General features: G+C 42.3%; 2 pseudogenes; both read left to right on the plus strand.

Annotated features, from left to right (window-relative positions):
- The first annotated feature begins 1,689 nt into the window (after positions 1-1,689).
- Positions 1,690-3,843, plus strand: LOC114081539 (BTB/POZ domain-containing protein KCTD5-like; annotated as a pseudogene).
- An 80-nt stretch (positions 3,844-3,923) lies between these two features.
- Positions 3,924-15,218, plus strand: LOC114081537 (protein arginine N-methyltransferase 6-like; annotated as a pseudogene).
- The last annotated feature ends 409 nt before the right edge of the window (positions 15,219-15,627 follow it).

Consider the following 15,627-nt stretch of genomic DNA (forward strand, 5'->3'; position numbering starts at 1 on the left):
TTATCCACCTGTCAGCTGCTGGGGAACTGGTCCAGTATTTTAGCATTTGATCTTATTTACTCCCTTCTGGATCACCTGGTTGGCTTGGCCTCTTTATGAGATTACCAAATGCAACTGTAACATGCCAAGCCAAACATCTGTCACTAGGCAGCAGGACATTTGTGGGTATTACCTAAAAGAGTATTTTCTACACCAGGAACACTGTAGTCATTAAGCCAAGGTGAAGACCCAGCCCTGGTGAATGGTGTGGCAGGACTTCAAGGTCTCAGGCAGAAGCCAGTTTCTCCCCATGCTCACAGAGCCCTGGAGTGCCCAGCCTCTCCTTGTGAAGTGATGTCCAGAAAGAGAACAGGGAGGAAATTCTGATGAGGCTGAGGCAGGAAGATAGCAAGTTGGAGACCAGCCTCAGCTGCCGCAGTCTGGCTGGGCACAAAATAACCCAGCAGCCACACAGCATTGTAGGTTCAAAACAGGAACTCCTTTATTCTCTGCACTCCTGCGAATGCCACACACGCAACCTTCTCCTGGGACACACTACACACCAAACCACCAAAGGGCAATCCCTCCTCTGGAAATCTCCCTCTAGCACTTCCCCAAACAATGGGATCTCTTTGGGAATCCCCTTGAGAACTCCAAAGTAGCAGGCCTCCAAAGTAGCAGGCCAGGACAGCAGGGGTCTAATATGCAATTAAATATACAGCTTAACAAAACCATTATCATCTCAATGGCTTGCTGGCCTCACCTCTCAACCACTCCTTTCTGGCAAAAATGCCATGCATCATTCCAACTGAGCTATGGCTCTCAGCACTCAGCAACTTAGTGGGACCCTGTCTCAAAGAGAAAATGAAAAGTGCCCAGGAGGATACAGCTCAGTGTAGAGACTTATCTAGCATGTAGGAGGCTCTGTGTTCAATTCCCAGCACCAGGAAAAGGGGAGATAAGGGGTGGGGTGTGTGGGTGAAAAGCCATTTGAGGTGTTTAAGATAACAGGGCCCAAAAACTTTAACTTTATGTGTGAACTTTTGTTAACAAAGGCCTGAAGGCCATATTACAGTCCACACAGGTAAATTTCTTATGTAGTTTTTTAAGTTTATAAGACATCTAACAATTACATTTTAGAAGGGGGGTGTTTGGAGAGTAGCATGTTGTTAGAGTGCATGATTAGCATGTACAAGGACCTAGGTTTAGTCCACAGCACCAAAAGATACAATATAAATAAAATAAAAATTGGGAGAAGTTATCAAATACGACATTCATTTTAGAATTATTAATATCATTCAATTTTTTTCTGACAATGATATTACTCAAGGATTGATTGTCCCTTAAGGTCCTTCTTGCTTCCTGAAAGAAAACCCCTATTATCACATAATTTTCTACCCATCCCCCAATTCTCCAAAATAGTGGGGCAATGGGTTAGAAAGGGAACTTCATTTTAGAGTACTTTTTTAAAAGTCACCCCCCTCCAAGTACTGGGGGTTAAAACCAGGGGCACTCTACCACTGAGCTCTACACCCTCAGTTCTTTTTATTTCTTTTATTTTGAGACAGGGTCTCACTAAGTAGTTGAGGCTGGCCTTGAAATTGTGATCCCCCTGCCTCAGCCTTCCCCACTGCTAGGATTATAGGCCTGTGCCACCTCATTCAGCTCTTCCACTGCTTCTTGCTTTCTCATTTTTTAGGCCTCTTAAGCATGATTCCAGGTATGCATTAAGTCCAAAGGTTTTTATGTTTATCACATAACAAAGGACTTTCCTGAAATCGCTCCCTCCCCGCACCCTGTTATTCTCATTTGAACATATTATTTTACTTTACAGCTTCTATCAGAGATTATAATCATAAGTTGTAACTATTTGCCAAAGCATTTCCATTTTCCTCATATAACTGTACTTCATTTCCTGGTCTCACTTGCTGTTAGGTGTAGCCAGATGACTCTTCTAACCAAGGAAATACAGGCAGCAAAAAGCACCTTCCGGGTCTAGCCTGCAGAGTTCTGCCACATGTAATCCTCCATTCTCTTTTTCCATTCACCAACTTCATAGATAAGATTTAAAGACCCAGAGGAGTATAGAACTGCAAAGGAGAAGTGGGTTAGTGCTAATGGAGAGAGTTCAGGATCTTCAAGACATCAGCAACAGCCTGGTTGGATCATTCCCTAACCAAAAGCAAGTTTTTATGGGATTAATCCATTGAGTTCTCTCTCTCTCTCTCTCTCTCTCTCTCTCTCTCTCTCTCTCTCTCTCTCTCTCTCTCTCTCTCCCCACTGGACTTTGAACTCAGGGACACTTTACTTGCTAATCCACATCCCAAGCCTTTTTTATTCTGAGACAGGATCTCACTAAGTTGCTGAAGGTCTTGCTAGATTGCTTAAACTGGCCTTGAACTTTCATGCCTCCTGCCTCAGCCTCCCAAGTCCCTGGAATTAAAGGTAAGCACCATAGCACCCACAGGAGTTTTCCCTTATAGAAAATTCCACTTAATAAATTGAAGAATGATAGAATTAGATTAATGAATGTAGACAATGATCACCACTGATTGTTATTGGTGATGAAAGAAGGATCTTTGAGATTATTCACAGAATACTAAGAACACTTCATTGAGTCCTAGGGCTCTCTTTTCTATTTACATTCACTTCCAGATCATAATCAATCCCAGGTTTTTAATACATCTATACATTGATAACTTCCAAAATTTTATCTCCTTCTCTAACAATCCAGCAAAGTTCTAAATTTCTATTTTGATTACCTTCTCAAAGTCTCTACTTGGCTGCTTACAAGGAATCTAAAACATAACATGTCTTCCTCATCTGAGTAGATGAGTCTAGGCCATTATCATCTATCACCCAGTGACAATCTTCTAAGAGGCCCCCTGTAGTAAGTTCTTCACACAACCTCCAGAGTCAGTTACCTTTGTAAAAACACAAATCAGCCCAGTGGAAGGGCTTGCTGAGATCCTGGAGGAGAATATCTTGGAGCTGCTGCCAGCGGCCCTAGGCGGCCTCCAGAAGGAATGGGGGGCGGCCTATGCCTCTGCTGCAGCGCAGAAGCCCTGGCTCAGCGCCTCTGCAGCGTGTCCCAGTGGGTCCAGCTCAAGGGGCTCAACGTCAGCGGCACCTACTTCTTTACCCCTTGGCAGATGCTGTGCCAGGACCCAAAGTCCTTCCTGTACCGCTTGTGCCAGGCTGACCCCGACCTGGACTTGGACAAGGTGAGGGCCGCGCAGGCCAGCGGAGGTCCCTGCCCCGTGCCTGGGCCTGAGGATAGCAAGGCGCCCTGGAGCCCCTGCCTCAGGGACCCCCGTCGCTGCGCCGAGGGCCCCCTAGCCCTCATGCTCTGGCCTTCAGTGGCAGAGGAGGAGGACCCCCAGACCCCTGACTTGGCTGCAGACCTACTTTTCCTCCCTAGACTCTGGCCCTGGGGTGAAAGGGGTGCCTATTTAATTGGCAGAGATCCCACGGACCTTGGAGCTGTGTTGAACCCCTTGAGACATGGGAAGCTGGTCCTTAACAAAGACCTCGCTGAGGAAGGAGTGTGGGAAGAAGCAGAATTTTAAAACATCACCTCACTCATAAAACTTGTAAAGGACAAAATTAGAGAACGAGACAGCAAACATCACAGGTGCCTGTTAAGCATGTATACCCTGTGTTCAGTGTCAGGAGGAGGGGCTCACACAGATGGTGTCCACCATGCCTGATGGCTGGAAATTTGAGCAGCTGGTCAGCATGGGCTCCTCTTACAACTATGGGAATGAAGACCAGGCCGAGTTCCTCTGTGTGGTTTCCAAGGAGCTACCCAACACCCCATAAGGCACAACCAGTGAGCCCAGCAAGAAGGCCAAGATTTTGTGAGATTGGGTCTCAAGGATGTAAGATGTAGCACTGAAAGCCAAAGAAATTATATACTTTTCCCCAAGATTCAGTGAACCACCATGTCCAGGAAGTACATCTGTGAGAAGAAACCTGCTTTTGATCATTTCTCTAGAGATCTGGATGTGCATCCTCTTTTGCCTCAGAGGTGAGTGGTGAGGGATGGCCCAGCTGTCTGAGGCCAGGCATCCCCACAAGGAGGAGGCACAGGGGCCAGGGGGCTCTCTCTGGGAGCCAGCTCTGTTCTTTCCTAGTGCTGCGTGGGACTGAGGCAGGGTGCTCCCAACTAGTCTGCGCAGTCCTGAAGACCATTTGAAGGTCAGGGCCCTTGGTGCTACATTCACAGTCTGCAATAGCAATTCAGGCCACACCAGGAGGAAGGGGCAGCTGCCATGTGGATTGTCCAGAGCACCGTGGCTCATGTCCAGATGCCTGGTGATCAGTACTTGAGCACCTGAACATCATCCTCGGGTCAGAGAGGCTGCTCTGCCTCCAGTGTGATCAGTTGACAGTTTCTCAACCTCTGCGAAGACCCCTGACAATGGTGGCCTCCACATCATCATTACTTTCTGGGAGCCTACCCTGAGGACCAGCCTCCTTCAGAGCCAGGCTCTTATTCCAGCCTCCACAGCCAGGGCAGTCAAGGCTTCTTGATATGTGTTTTCCAGGCAAGAGAACTTTGTATCCTTTTTTTAAGGGTGGATAGATTACCCAATGTTTATACTCTTTAGAAATGCCTAAAATTGTTGCAATGTTTTAGATGGATCTGTCAAATAGTTTAAAGGGAGGTAGAAGTTTTGCCTCATGGATTCCACCTGAGGGCTCATTGGGGAGCTGGTGCCCACCAGTGCCTTTGTCGCACCTGGGATGGAGGCTAGATGGAGGCCTGTCCCCTAGCTTCTGGAGCTGACACTCCGAGTCACGTTGAAGATTCGGGATGTTTACAGTGCTGTGATGTGCCTGGCCTCCTGTGAAGGCAGGGAAACTGTGAAACTGCTGGTGGATCTGCAAAGTGAAAATGGCTCAAAAAATCAATTTCATTTTTATCACTGCCCATTACAGGGACTGGAATCCAGGAGCATTCTATCTCTGAAATGCATCCCCAGCCCTTTTTACAAACATTATTTTGAGACAAGGTCTTTGAGACAAGCTTCCCAGGTTACCCTCAAATTTGCAATCTTCATGCCTCAGCTTCCTGAGTAGTTGGGATTATAGGAATGTCACTTTCTGGGTTTTTTGTTTTTTATGTTTTTTGTTTGTTTGTTTGTTTTTTTGTTTGTTTGTTTGTTTTTTAGTATTAGGGATAGAACTCAGGTGCTCTCAACCACCAAGTCTCATCCCCAGCCCTTTTTTTTTTTTTGTATTTTATTTAGAGTCAAGGACTCACTGAGCTTCTTAGCCCCTTGCTTTTGCTGAGGCTGGATTTGAATTTGCAATCCTCCTGCCTCAGCCTCCCAGGCTGGTGGGATTACAGGCATGTGCCACAGCACCAGGTGGAAGGTCAATTTCTTGATGTGAAATAATCAGGCAGATCTGTGGCAGGGCTGCTTAAGCCTGTGGATAGAAGATCCATATGTTTAGTTTTTGTCTCCACCTCTTTATTTTTCCTATTTTCTGTTACCTGTCCTTATAATACACTTAATCATGTATGTGCAGCAAGGCCTGCAAATATAGACACCACCCATTAGTCAGTGGTGGACCTCTCTTACTAAGTGAAAAAGAAACAGTCCAAAAGTACTCTAGGAGTAGAGTAGAGATTTCCAGGGACTGGGAATTATCTTTATTAATGGTGAAAAGTTGCAATTTGCCAAGATGGAAATGTTCTGAAGATGGTTGATGGTGATGGTTGTACAAATGTGAATGTACTCAATGCCATGAAACTGTAGAATTCTTGTTAAATATTAAATTTTGTGAGTATATATATATATGTGTGTGTGTGTATATATATATATATATATATATATATATATATATATATATATATAGTAAATAAGTCTGATTCAGAAAGTCAAGGTTGAATGTTTTCTCTTATACAAGGAAGCTTGACCAAAGAAAGGGGAAAAATTGGGGGAGGGATCCTGTGAATATAGAAGGGAGATCAGTGGAGCACAGGAAGGGGATAGATGGGGTGGGAGGAGGAACGAGTAAGTAGAGGAATAACGGAATGAAATTGACCAAATTATGCTATGTACATGTGAATACACCACAGTGAATTGACCTTTATGTTTATATATAAAGAACTGATTTTTAAAATTATAAATAAATAGAAGGAAGACCAGTAGAGTAGAAGGGAAACAGGAGGAGGGAGAAGGAGAGGAAAAGGGGAAGTACTGGGAACTGAAGTAGAGCAAATTTTATTCCATGATATATAATTATGTCAAAATGAGCCCCACTATTATGTGTAACTATAATGTACTAATAAAACATTCAGAAGTAAAAACATATGCTGTCTTGATGAAGATTTACTACTGATATACCACTCTTTAAAGTGTCTGTTTTAATTGATTTTTTATATTACAGTGGAATACATTACAATTCGTATTACACTTATAGAGCACATTTTTCATATCTCTGGTTGTATATAAATATATATTTACACCAATTTGTGTTTTCATACTTTGGATAATGATATGCAAACATAAGTCAAATGTTATTCAAGTCAAAATGTCTGACTTTCTGTCATCTCATTTTTCCTTTTCTGGTTGAATCCTATCACTCCTATTTCAAATCTTAGCTCACACACCACTTTTTCTAAGTAGTCTTTTCTAATTTCTCAGCCAGAATTAACAGTTCCATTTTTTTCTTTGAACTTACACTTACCCAGTAAGGAGAAAGAGCTTATGACTCAGTAAGTCCCAAAGATATATATGCTAGAGAAATGAAAATAAAATGTTCACATAGAAACTTGTACATGAATTTTATATGGCATTATTCATAAGAGCCAAGAAATATCTAAATGACCCCAGGATCTGTCAACTGAATATAATGTGGTGTATCCATAAAAGGGAATATTATTTGGCAATAAAAAAAATGAAGTACTGATACATGCTGCACTGTAGGTGAAACCTGAAAACATCATGTTAAGAAGCCAATCACAAAAAGACCACATATTGTATGATTCCATTTATATGAAATATCTGGAGAGTCGGGGGGTTGCAGCAAAGGAGGGGAGGGAACTGAAGAAGAAGATGACGGGGAACAGGAGGTGGCCTTGCCATGACCCCGACCCCAGAGGACTAAGTGCAAGTGGGACCACCTGTACTAGGAGTGCTACTGGGCCATGTTGGGGAGGAGATGATCTCCAACTGCCTCCTCACCAATGCCTACCATCTCGGCATCCTGTGAAACTGGGCAGCTCTGCAAGGCAAGACCTTGTTGGAGATGGGCGCAGGCACCGGCATTTTGAGCATATTCTGTGCCCAGGCTGGTAGCATCATTTGGCAAGAGGCCCGAGAGGTAGGGCGGCTCAATGGGCTGGAGGACCGAGTGCATGTCCTGCAGGGTCCAGTGGAGATGGTGGAGTTTCCAGAGCAGTTGGATGCCATTGTGAGCGAATGAATGGGCTATGGACTTCTGCAGGAGTCCATGTTGAGCTCTGTGCTGCATGCGCGGACCCAGTGGCTGAAGGAGGGCGGTATTCTCCTACTGGCTTTTGCTGAGCTGTTTGTAGCCCCCATCAGGGACCAGATGCTGGAGTGGTGCCTAGGCTTTTGGAGCCAGGTGAAGCAGCACTATGGCGTGGACATGAGTTGACTACAGAGCTTCGCCACATGCAGCCTAATGAGCCACTCGGAGATCTTGGTGCAGGGTCTGTCCAGCCAGGATGTGTTGGCCTGGCTGCAGCACTTTGCTCAGCTCCAGCTGGCCCACTCTGGCCTGGAGCTGGAGCTGGAGGCCAGGTGGCTGGGCACTTCCTCTACAGCTGTTATGGCTGGGCGTCCATGCATGGTTTGGCCTTTTGGTTTTAGGTGACCTTCCCTGGAGGAGATTCCGAGAAACCCCTGGTGCTGTCCATCTCGCCTTTTCACCTAGCCACACACTGGAAGCAAGCACTGCTCTACCTAAAGGATATAGTACAAGTGGGGCAAAGCAGGGTCATTTCAGCAGAGATCATGCTGCTGCTCTCCCTGGGACAACCTTCTTCACCTTCGCATTCTGCTGCTGAGAGCCATGGCGGAGTCTGTACGGCCCCTGGCATTTTGCCAACAGTATTGTTTGACAGACGAGGCATTACTATCCACCTCGGCTGCTACTTTGGAGTTCTCGTGCTACTTTGGAGTTCTCGTGGGGATTCCCCGAGAGTTCCCATTCATTGGGGAAGTGCAGGAGGAGGGATTTCCAGAAGAGATATTTCCGGTGGCTGGTTCCTGGAGGAACCGGGAGAATTCCCCGGGAGTGTGTGTGAAGTGTTTTCTTGCAGTTCAAAAAGAAAGTTTGTTCCTGCTTCAGTGGCTCATGGTTTGTGCCCAGCCAGACTGCGGCATTTGGCGGCCCATGCGGGGGACGCCTGAAGCTTGGGGGTAAGTGAAATTGCTCGCCCCTAAGGAAAGGCAAGAGAATGGGTGACCATTTTTAAAAACAATGTGTTCTTGTTTTGATTTGTTTTGTTTTTGTTTCAAGCTGCCTATCCCAAGAACATTCTCAGGCAAACTGGGAAAAATGGTTGGCTCAAGGTTTGAAGTTGTTCACCCCTGAGGAAGAGATAGAAATAGACCACAAATGCACATGTCAAGAAAATAGGAAAATTGATACAACAATTTTTTGTTCCGTTTTTGTTTCATTCTGTTTCGGTTTTGTTTTGTGTTATCTTATTGGGTTACATTATTTTTATAATAGATTAGAAATTAGTAAAAAACAAACTGAAAGAGTGTTAAGTAAATTGTTAGAGGTTCAGACCATGGAGAAAGACATTTTAGATCAAGCAAAAGAGAAGGTCTCTCGAGCTAGTCAGACAGAGGAAGAAAATTTAAAGGAAGAAAGCTTAGAGGAGAAACAGCTATTATGGAAAAAAGCTACAGCAGGAGGCTGCTACTAACACCGTCCTATCACCAGAGGGCGTAATTCAACCAACAGCTCCACCTATGGAGATAGCTGAGTGGCCCTCAACCCCTGTAGTTGATAGATGGGATCCTGAGACAGGACCTCAAAGATTATCATGCCCTGTACTTGAGCAGGCAGGAGGGCAACAAACTCACCATGCTTTAGATTTCAAAAGAGTGAAGCAGTTAAAGGAGGCTGTAACAACCTATGGTCCTCAAGCACCCTTCACTGTAAGCATGGTTGAATCCATTACCAACTTGGACATGACTCCAGCAGATTGGGCTAGTATGTGTAAATCTGTGCTTAACTGGAGGACAATATTTGTTATGGAAGGTTGCCAATGAGGAATTTTGCATGGAGACGGCTGGGCAAAATGCAGCAGCCGGTTACCCTCAAAGAAATCTAGATATGTTGTTAGGAAAAGGACCTTATGAGGGTCAACAGCAACAAATTGAATATGATCCTGCAATATATGCACAAATTGCTGCAGATGCAGTTAGGGCATGGAAGACTTTACAAGGACATGGAGATTTACAAGGTCAATTATCTAAGGTAATGCAGGGAGCTAATGAACCTTACGCTGAATTTGTAGATAGGCTTATTCAAACAGCTACCAGAGTTTTTGGGGATACAGAACAAGCAATGCCATTAATTAAACAACTGGCTTGTGACCAAGCAAATCATTGTTACAGAGAGGTCATTAGACCATGGAAACATGGAGATTTAAACACATATATTAAATTATGTAGAGACATTATTGAACAAGGGCAAGTCTTGGCAGCTGCAGTACAACAGGCTTTAGATGCCAGGCCAAAAACATGCTACAATTGTGAAGAAACAGGACATTTTAAGAGGAATTGCCCCATAGGAGGAGGTTTTAACAAAGCTAGGTATCAAAGGAGTAGAATACCAGGTGTTTGCCCACGATGCCTTAGAGAGAGACATTGGGCTAATGAATGCCATTCTCAAACCACCATAGAGGGTACTCCATTATCAAAAAACGGACAAGGACCAGGTGTTTACCCACGATATTGTGGAGAAAGGCATCGGGCTCCATTGCCAAAAAACAGACAGGGGGGCCCAATGCTCCGGGGCCCACGACCAAAAATATATGGGACACTGGAGGAACCCAGAAACACCATGGAGGAACCCAGCAACACCATCAGGGTAGTGCCCAGGACACATTATCCATCAGATCTCTCATCAGAAAAACCAGAGGGAGCGCAGGGTTGGACATCTGCGCCTCCGGCAGAGCAGTACTAATTCCAGAGATGGGAGTTCAAATCATTCCCACAGGAGTAAAAGGACCTCTTCCCAAAGGAACAGTAGGCTTATTGTTAGGACACAGTTCTTCTACTCTAAAAGGACTTATGATAAGTCCTGGGATAATTGATCCTGATTATGAAGGTGAAATAAAAATTATAGCTAGTTCTCCAAAAGGTATATCAGTAATTTCACCAGGAGATAGAATAGCACAGTTATTAATAATACCCAGCCTACATGATAAATTTTCCAGCAGTATTATAGAAAGAGGTTCCAAGGGATTAGGCTCCACAGGTGTAGATTGGGCTATGTTGTCTTTAAATTTAGATTCTTGCCCAATGCTAAAACTAAATATTCAAGGACATGAATTTAATGGTCTACTGGATACAGGTGCAGACCTTAGCATCATATCTCATCAAGTATGGCCAAAACATTGGCCATTACAACAAGCCACTCAAACACTTTGAGGCCTTGGAGTGGCAACTAATCCCCATAGAAGTGCAATGGTATTAGATTGGAAGGATCCTGAAGGATGTGAAGAAACTATACAGCCATATGTATTGGATCATCTTCCTATAAATTTATGGGAACCAGATGTCCTAGATCAATTAGGTTTTACATTAACAAATAACATCTATCCAAATTTGCCCACTATTAGGGCTAGAGAAGGTTTCAGGAAAGAAAAAAAATATTAGGAGAACAAGGTATAGCAGCACCAATTCAAATAGATCAAGGAACAAATAGACATGGATTGGGTTTTCAGAAGGGGTCACTGAGGCAATAAAAATTACTTGGAAATCATAAAAACCAGTATGGGTTTCTCAGTGGCCCCTGACTAAAGAAAAGATACAAGCAGCCCATGACCTGGTCAAACAACAATTAGCGGAGGGACATATACAACCTTCCATATCTCCCTATAATACTCCCATTTTTGTCATTAAAAATAAATCTGGTAAATTGAGATTATTGCAAGATTTAAGAGCCATTAATAATGAGATGGTTATTATGGTACCTGCTCAATCAGGGATTCCTCAATTGTCTGCTTTGCCAAAAACCTGGTACATTTTAGCTATAGATATTAAAGATTGTTTTTTTTTTTTTTTTTTTTTTTTTTTTTTTTTTTTTCAATTCCAATTCATCCTGAGGATAGTCCACGTTTTGCATTTACTATCCCTGCACTGAATCATGAAGGTCCTGATCAGAGATATGAATGGAAAGTACTCCCTCAAGGGATGGCTAACAGACCAACTAGGTGTCAAATTTATGTTAACAAAGCAATCCAGCCACTTAGAAATAAAAATCCTGAACTGCAAATATTTCACTATATGGATGATGTATTATTAGCACACAAAGAAAAAAACACATTGCTGGAATGTTATGCCACACTTACAAATTTATTTAAAAAATATAATCTAGAGATAGCAATAGATAAAGTATAATTAAATTTTCCAATTAATTATTTAGGAGTCCTATTATCCTCAACCATGGTCCATCCACCAAAAATTCAAATACAAGTAGATCAACTCAAATAACTTAACGAATTTCAAAATTTATTGGGAGACATAAATTGGATAAGGCCTTATCTAGGCATACCAAGAGGAGAGTTGGGACCTTTATTTGATATCCTAAAAGGTCCATCAGATCCAAATTCACCCTGCATGTTAACGCCTGAAGCAAGAAAGGCATTAAAAATTATTGAAATATATATGGAAAATATGCATTTGGATAGAATTGATATAAGTTTGCCTTTATTATTTATTGTACTACCAACAAAAAATATTCCTACAGGAGTATTTTGGCAAGAAGGTCCATTGTTTGGATACATTTATCTTATTCTCCTAACACTATTCTTACTAGGTATCCTGAGGCTGTAGGACAATTAATACTCAAAGGAATAAAAGCAGCAAAGGGAGTGTTTGGAATTTCTCCCAATAAAATTATTACTCCATATACTATGGATCAAATTGATGAGTTAGCTAATGAGTTAAATACTTGGGCAATAATCATGTGTAAATCTAATGTTTCATTTGATAATCACTTACCATCTAATCCTTTGTTGTCTTTTTGGTCTTCGCATCATGTAGTTTTTCGAAAAATGACAAGAAAAACCCCTATCATGAATGCTCCAAATGTATTCGCTGATGGGTCCAAAAATGGTACAGCAGCAGTAGTTACCCCTGATCAAACTTTTACATTTTTAGTACCCAAACAATCAGCTCAAAAGGTAGAGCTTAAGAGAGTATTACAAGCTTTTGTGATGTTTAAAGATTCTGTATTTAATTTTTTTTTTCTGATAGTCAGTATATAGTTAATGCTATAGTATCCCTTGAAGAAGCTGGTAGGATTTCTCCTTCCTCTACTGTTTTCTCTTTGTTTTCCACTATACAAAGTCTAATCTGGGACAGAAAAGATCCATTCTTTATAGGACATATCAGATCACATACATGATTTCCTGGAGCCCTTAGTTTGGGCAATGATTTAGCAGATAAAACTACACATGACATACATATTTTCTCTCTACACTAGAAGAAGCAACACATTTTCATAAAAGGTTCCATGTCAATGCTAATAATTTACAAATGCATTTTAAAATAACTAAGGAACAAGCTAGACAAATAATAAAACAAGGTCAAAATTGTGTGACCTTTTACCACAAGTTAATCTTGGAGTCAATCCTAGAAGATTGATACCTAACCATATTTGGCAGATGGACATCACACACTTGCCAAAATTTGGAAAATTAAAATATTTGCATGTTACAGTTGATACTTCTTCCGGATTTTTGATGGGCTCCCTTCATGTCAGAGAAAAAACTAAAGGTGTTATAGCTCATTGCTTACAAAATTTTGTCACTGTGGGCGTTCCAAAACAGTTAAAAACAGATAATGCCCCTGGTTATACTTCTACCTCTTTTAAACAATTTTGCTCATCATTTGGCATTACTCATATAATAGGAATCCCATACAATCCTCAGTGACAAGGCATAGTTGAAAGAGCTCATCAAACTATTAAAATGTACTTATTAAAGCAAAAAGAAGGAGTTGGAAAGGGGTATATATCCCCCAAAGATAAACTTAAAATAACCCTTTTTACTCTAAACTTTTTAAATTTGGTTTCATCAGGGCTTAGTGCTGTGGAAAGGCATATGTGTCCAAAAATGTACATAAGCCTTAGGTACTTTGGAAAGATATTCTAACAGGACAATGGAAAGGTCCTGACCCAGTGATTGTCTGGAGTCGGAGTTCTGTTTGTGTGTTTCCACAGGGAGAACAGCAGCAGATTTGGATTCCAGAGAGACTAACCAAAGCAACTTCTACAGACCAAAAAGAATATGATTTGACTCAAATCCATAAGAGCTGATATCCAGAGCTCCAGCTTGGCTATTCTTACATCTGTGACAGTGATTAACCAGGATGCTTTTTTCAATATCTATTTTATTATTGCCTTTTCCCACATCATAAAGTTCTATTTTATTTTTTGAGCTCATACAGACCTAGGTTAATGTTTTTCTGATCAGTTTTATTTTTTGACTGTGGAGTTTTAAACACTGCAATGGAGATTTCACCTGTGTAAGCTATAAGGCCTTTACTATTGTCTTATGTGTTGTACGTTTGTGTGCACACTTGTTTTGTGTTGTATGTCTGTATGTGCGTATATCCATAGATCATATATGAGGAGCATTCATGAAAGAATGGATCCAAATATTTTTTTATTCACGTGATTTTAATGGTTTAATTTAAATTGGGTAAACAGCTGTTGAGGATTGTTTTAATATGTGTACAAATAAGGAGGTTAACAGGTCTGTTTGTTTACTTTCACCTTTCCTTATCATTATATTTAATAATTCTGTTTAGGATAATGTAAATTGTTCAGAAAATTGTTTTCTTAGTACCTGTTGGAATGTTACATAATTTTTTTTAGCATCATTGCCAGAATTCCTATCTTCATCCCAGTGCTGGTGAAGACAATGATAAAACCAATCTACAGCTTCTTCAATAGTTATCACAACAAACTGTTTAAACTGATGCATCAATGAATAATAACTCAACAAGGGATGCTCAATCAAGAAGTTGATTTACTTTGGGAGGAAATGGACATATTGATGGATTCCTCTGCTTTGAACTGCTTGCAGAACTTGCCTGGACTCTATATCACTTGTATGCATTGTGAACTATCAGTTGGTGCAGCGAATTGTGGTAGTGCTGGAGTATGTTTGCTGATGGTGTCACTGGTGGTACAATTTTTCAAAGGAGCCCTCAATTGGGTGGCTTAGTGTCATGGCATTTTTCATCCTCCTCCCTTCTACTAGTGTTGGTCCAAAATTTGGGGGCCAACAGAGGTGAGGCAAAGAACCTCACCCCCCCACTGGCACCAAGGCCAAATTTGGGGGCCAACAGAGGTGAGGCTAAGAACCTCACCCCCCTACTGGTGCAAAGGCCTATCCACAAGTATGGCTATATGCTGGACTGTTAGTCAGTGATGGGTATGATCCAATTGCAGTGATACCAACCTAAGACAGGAGGCTGATGCCTAGAGGTCAGCTCATCCGATGACGGGTAAGAACCATATGTTGTATTGGACAACCTAACAGGCACGGTCCCTAAGCCACATTGCTTGTTGTTTAATTAAACAGAAGGGGGGAGATGCTGAGAGCCATGGAGGAGTCTGTACGGCCCCTGGCATTTTGCCAACAGTATTGGTTGACTGGTGAGGCATTTCTATCCACCTTGGCTGCTACTTTTGAGTTCTCGTGCTACTTTGGAGTTCTCGTGGGGATTCCCGGGGATTCCCCGAGAGTTCCCATTGGTTGGGGAAGTGCAGGAGGAGGGATTTCCAGAGGAGATATTTCCAGTGGCTGGTTCCTGGATGAGCAGCGTGGATTTCGGGAGAATTCCCCGGGAGCGTGTGTGAAGTGTTTTCTTGCAGTTCAAAAATAAAGTTTGTTCCTGCTTCAGTGGCTCATGGTTTGTGCCCAGCCAAACTGTGACATTCTGCTGCACTACAAAGTGGGGGACCAGGAGGAAAAGACCAAAGACTTTGCCATGGAGGACTGAGCCTTGCTTTTTCTCCCAGCCACCTCCCAAGGCAGCCTGGCGTGTTTGGGAGAGGAATAGGGAGGTCAGAGGAGAAAAAGAGACCCCTTTTGCAAAAAGGGGACTATCTCTCTTTTCCCTCATGGTTCTTGGGGAGGGAGAATGACTTCAGTCTCCATTAGAGGAGATTCTTCTGGCAATTTATGAAGTGATCTCCTCAATCACGGATACAGCATGCTTATTGATAGGCTTTTAAGCCTTAAAAGCATGTGGTAACAAGCACTTGTATTTCCATTTCTTTTGTTTCATGGGGGAAAAAGATGGATAAAATGTCAGTTTATGGTGGGTCCCATGCACAAACACCTCACACCTTATCTAAGTCTGCAGCTGGGAAAAGGGTACAAGAGTTCAGTTCCACTCCAGAAGTTTC

The sequence above is a fragment of the Marmota flaviventris genome, chromosome 10 (assembly GCF_047511675.1).
Source record: "Marmota flaviventris isolate mMarFla1 chromosome 10, mMarFla1.hap1, whole genome shotgun sequence".
Taxonomy (NCBI): Eukaryota; Metazoa; Chordata; class Mammalia; order Rodentia; family Sciuridae; genus Marmota; species Marmota flaviventris.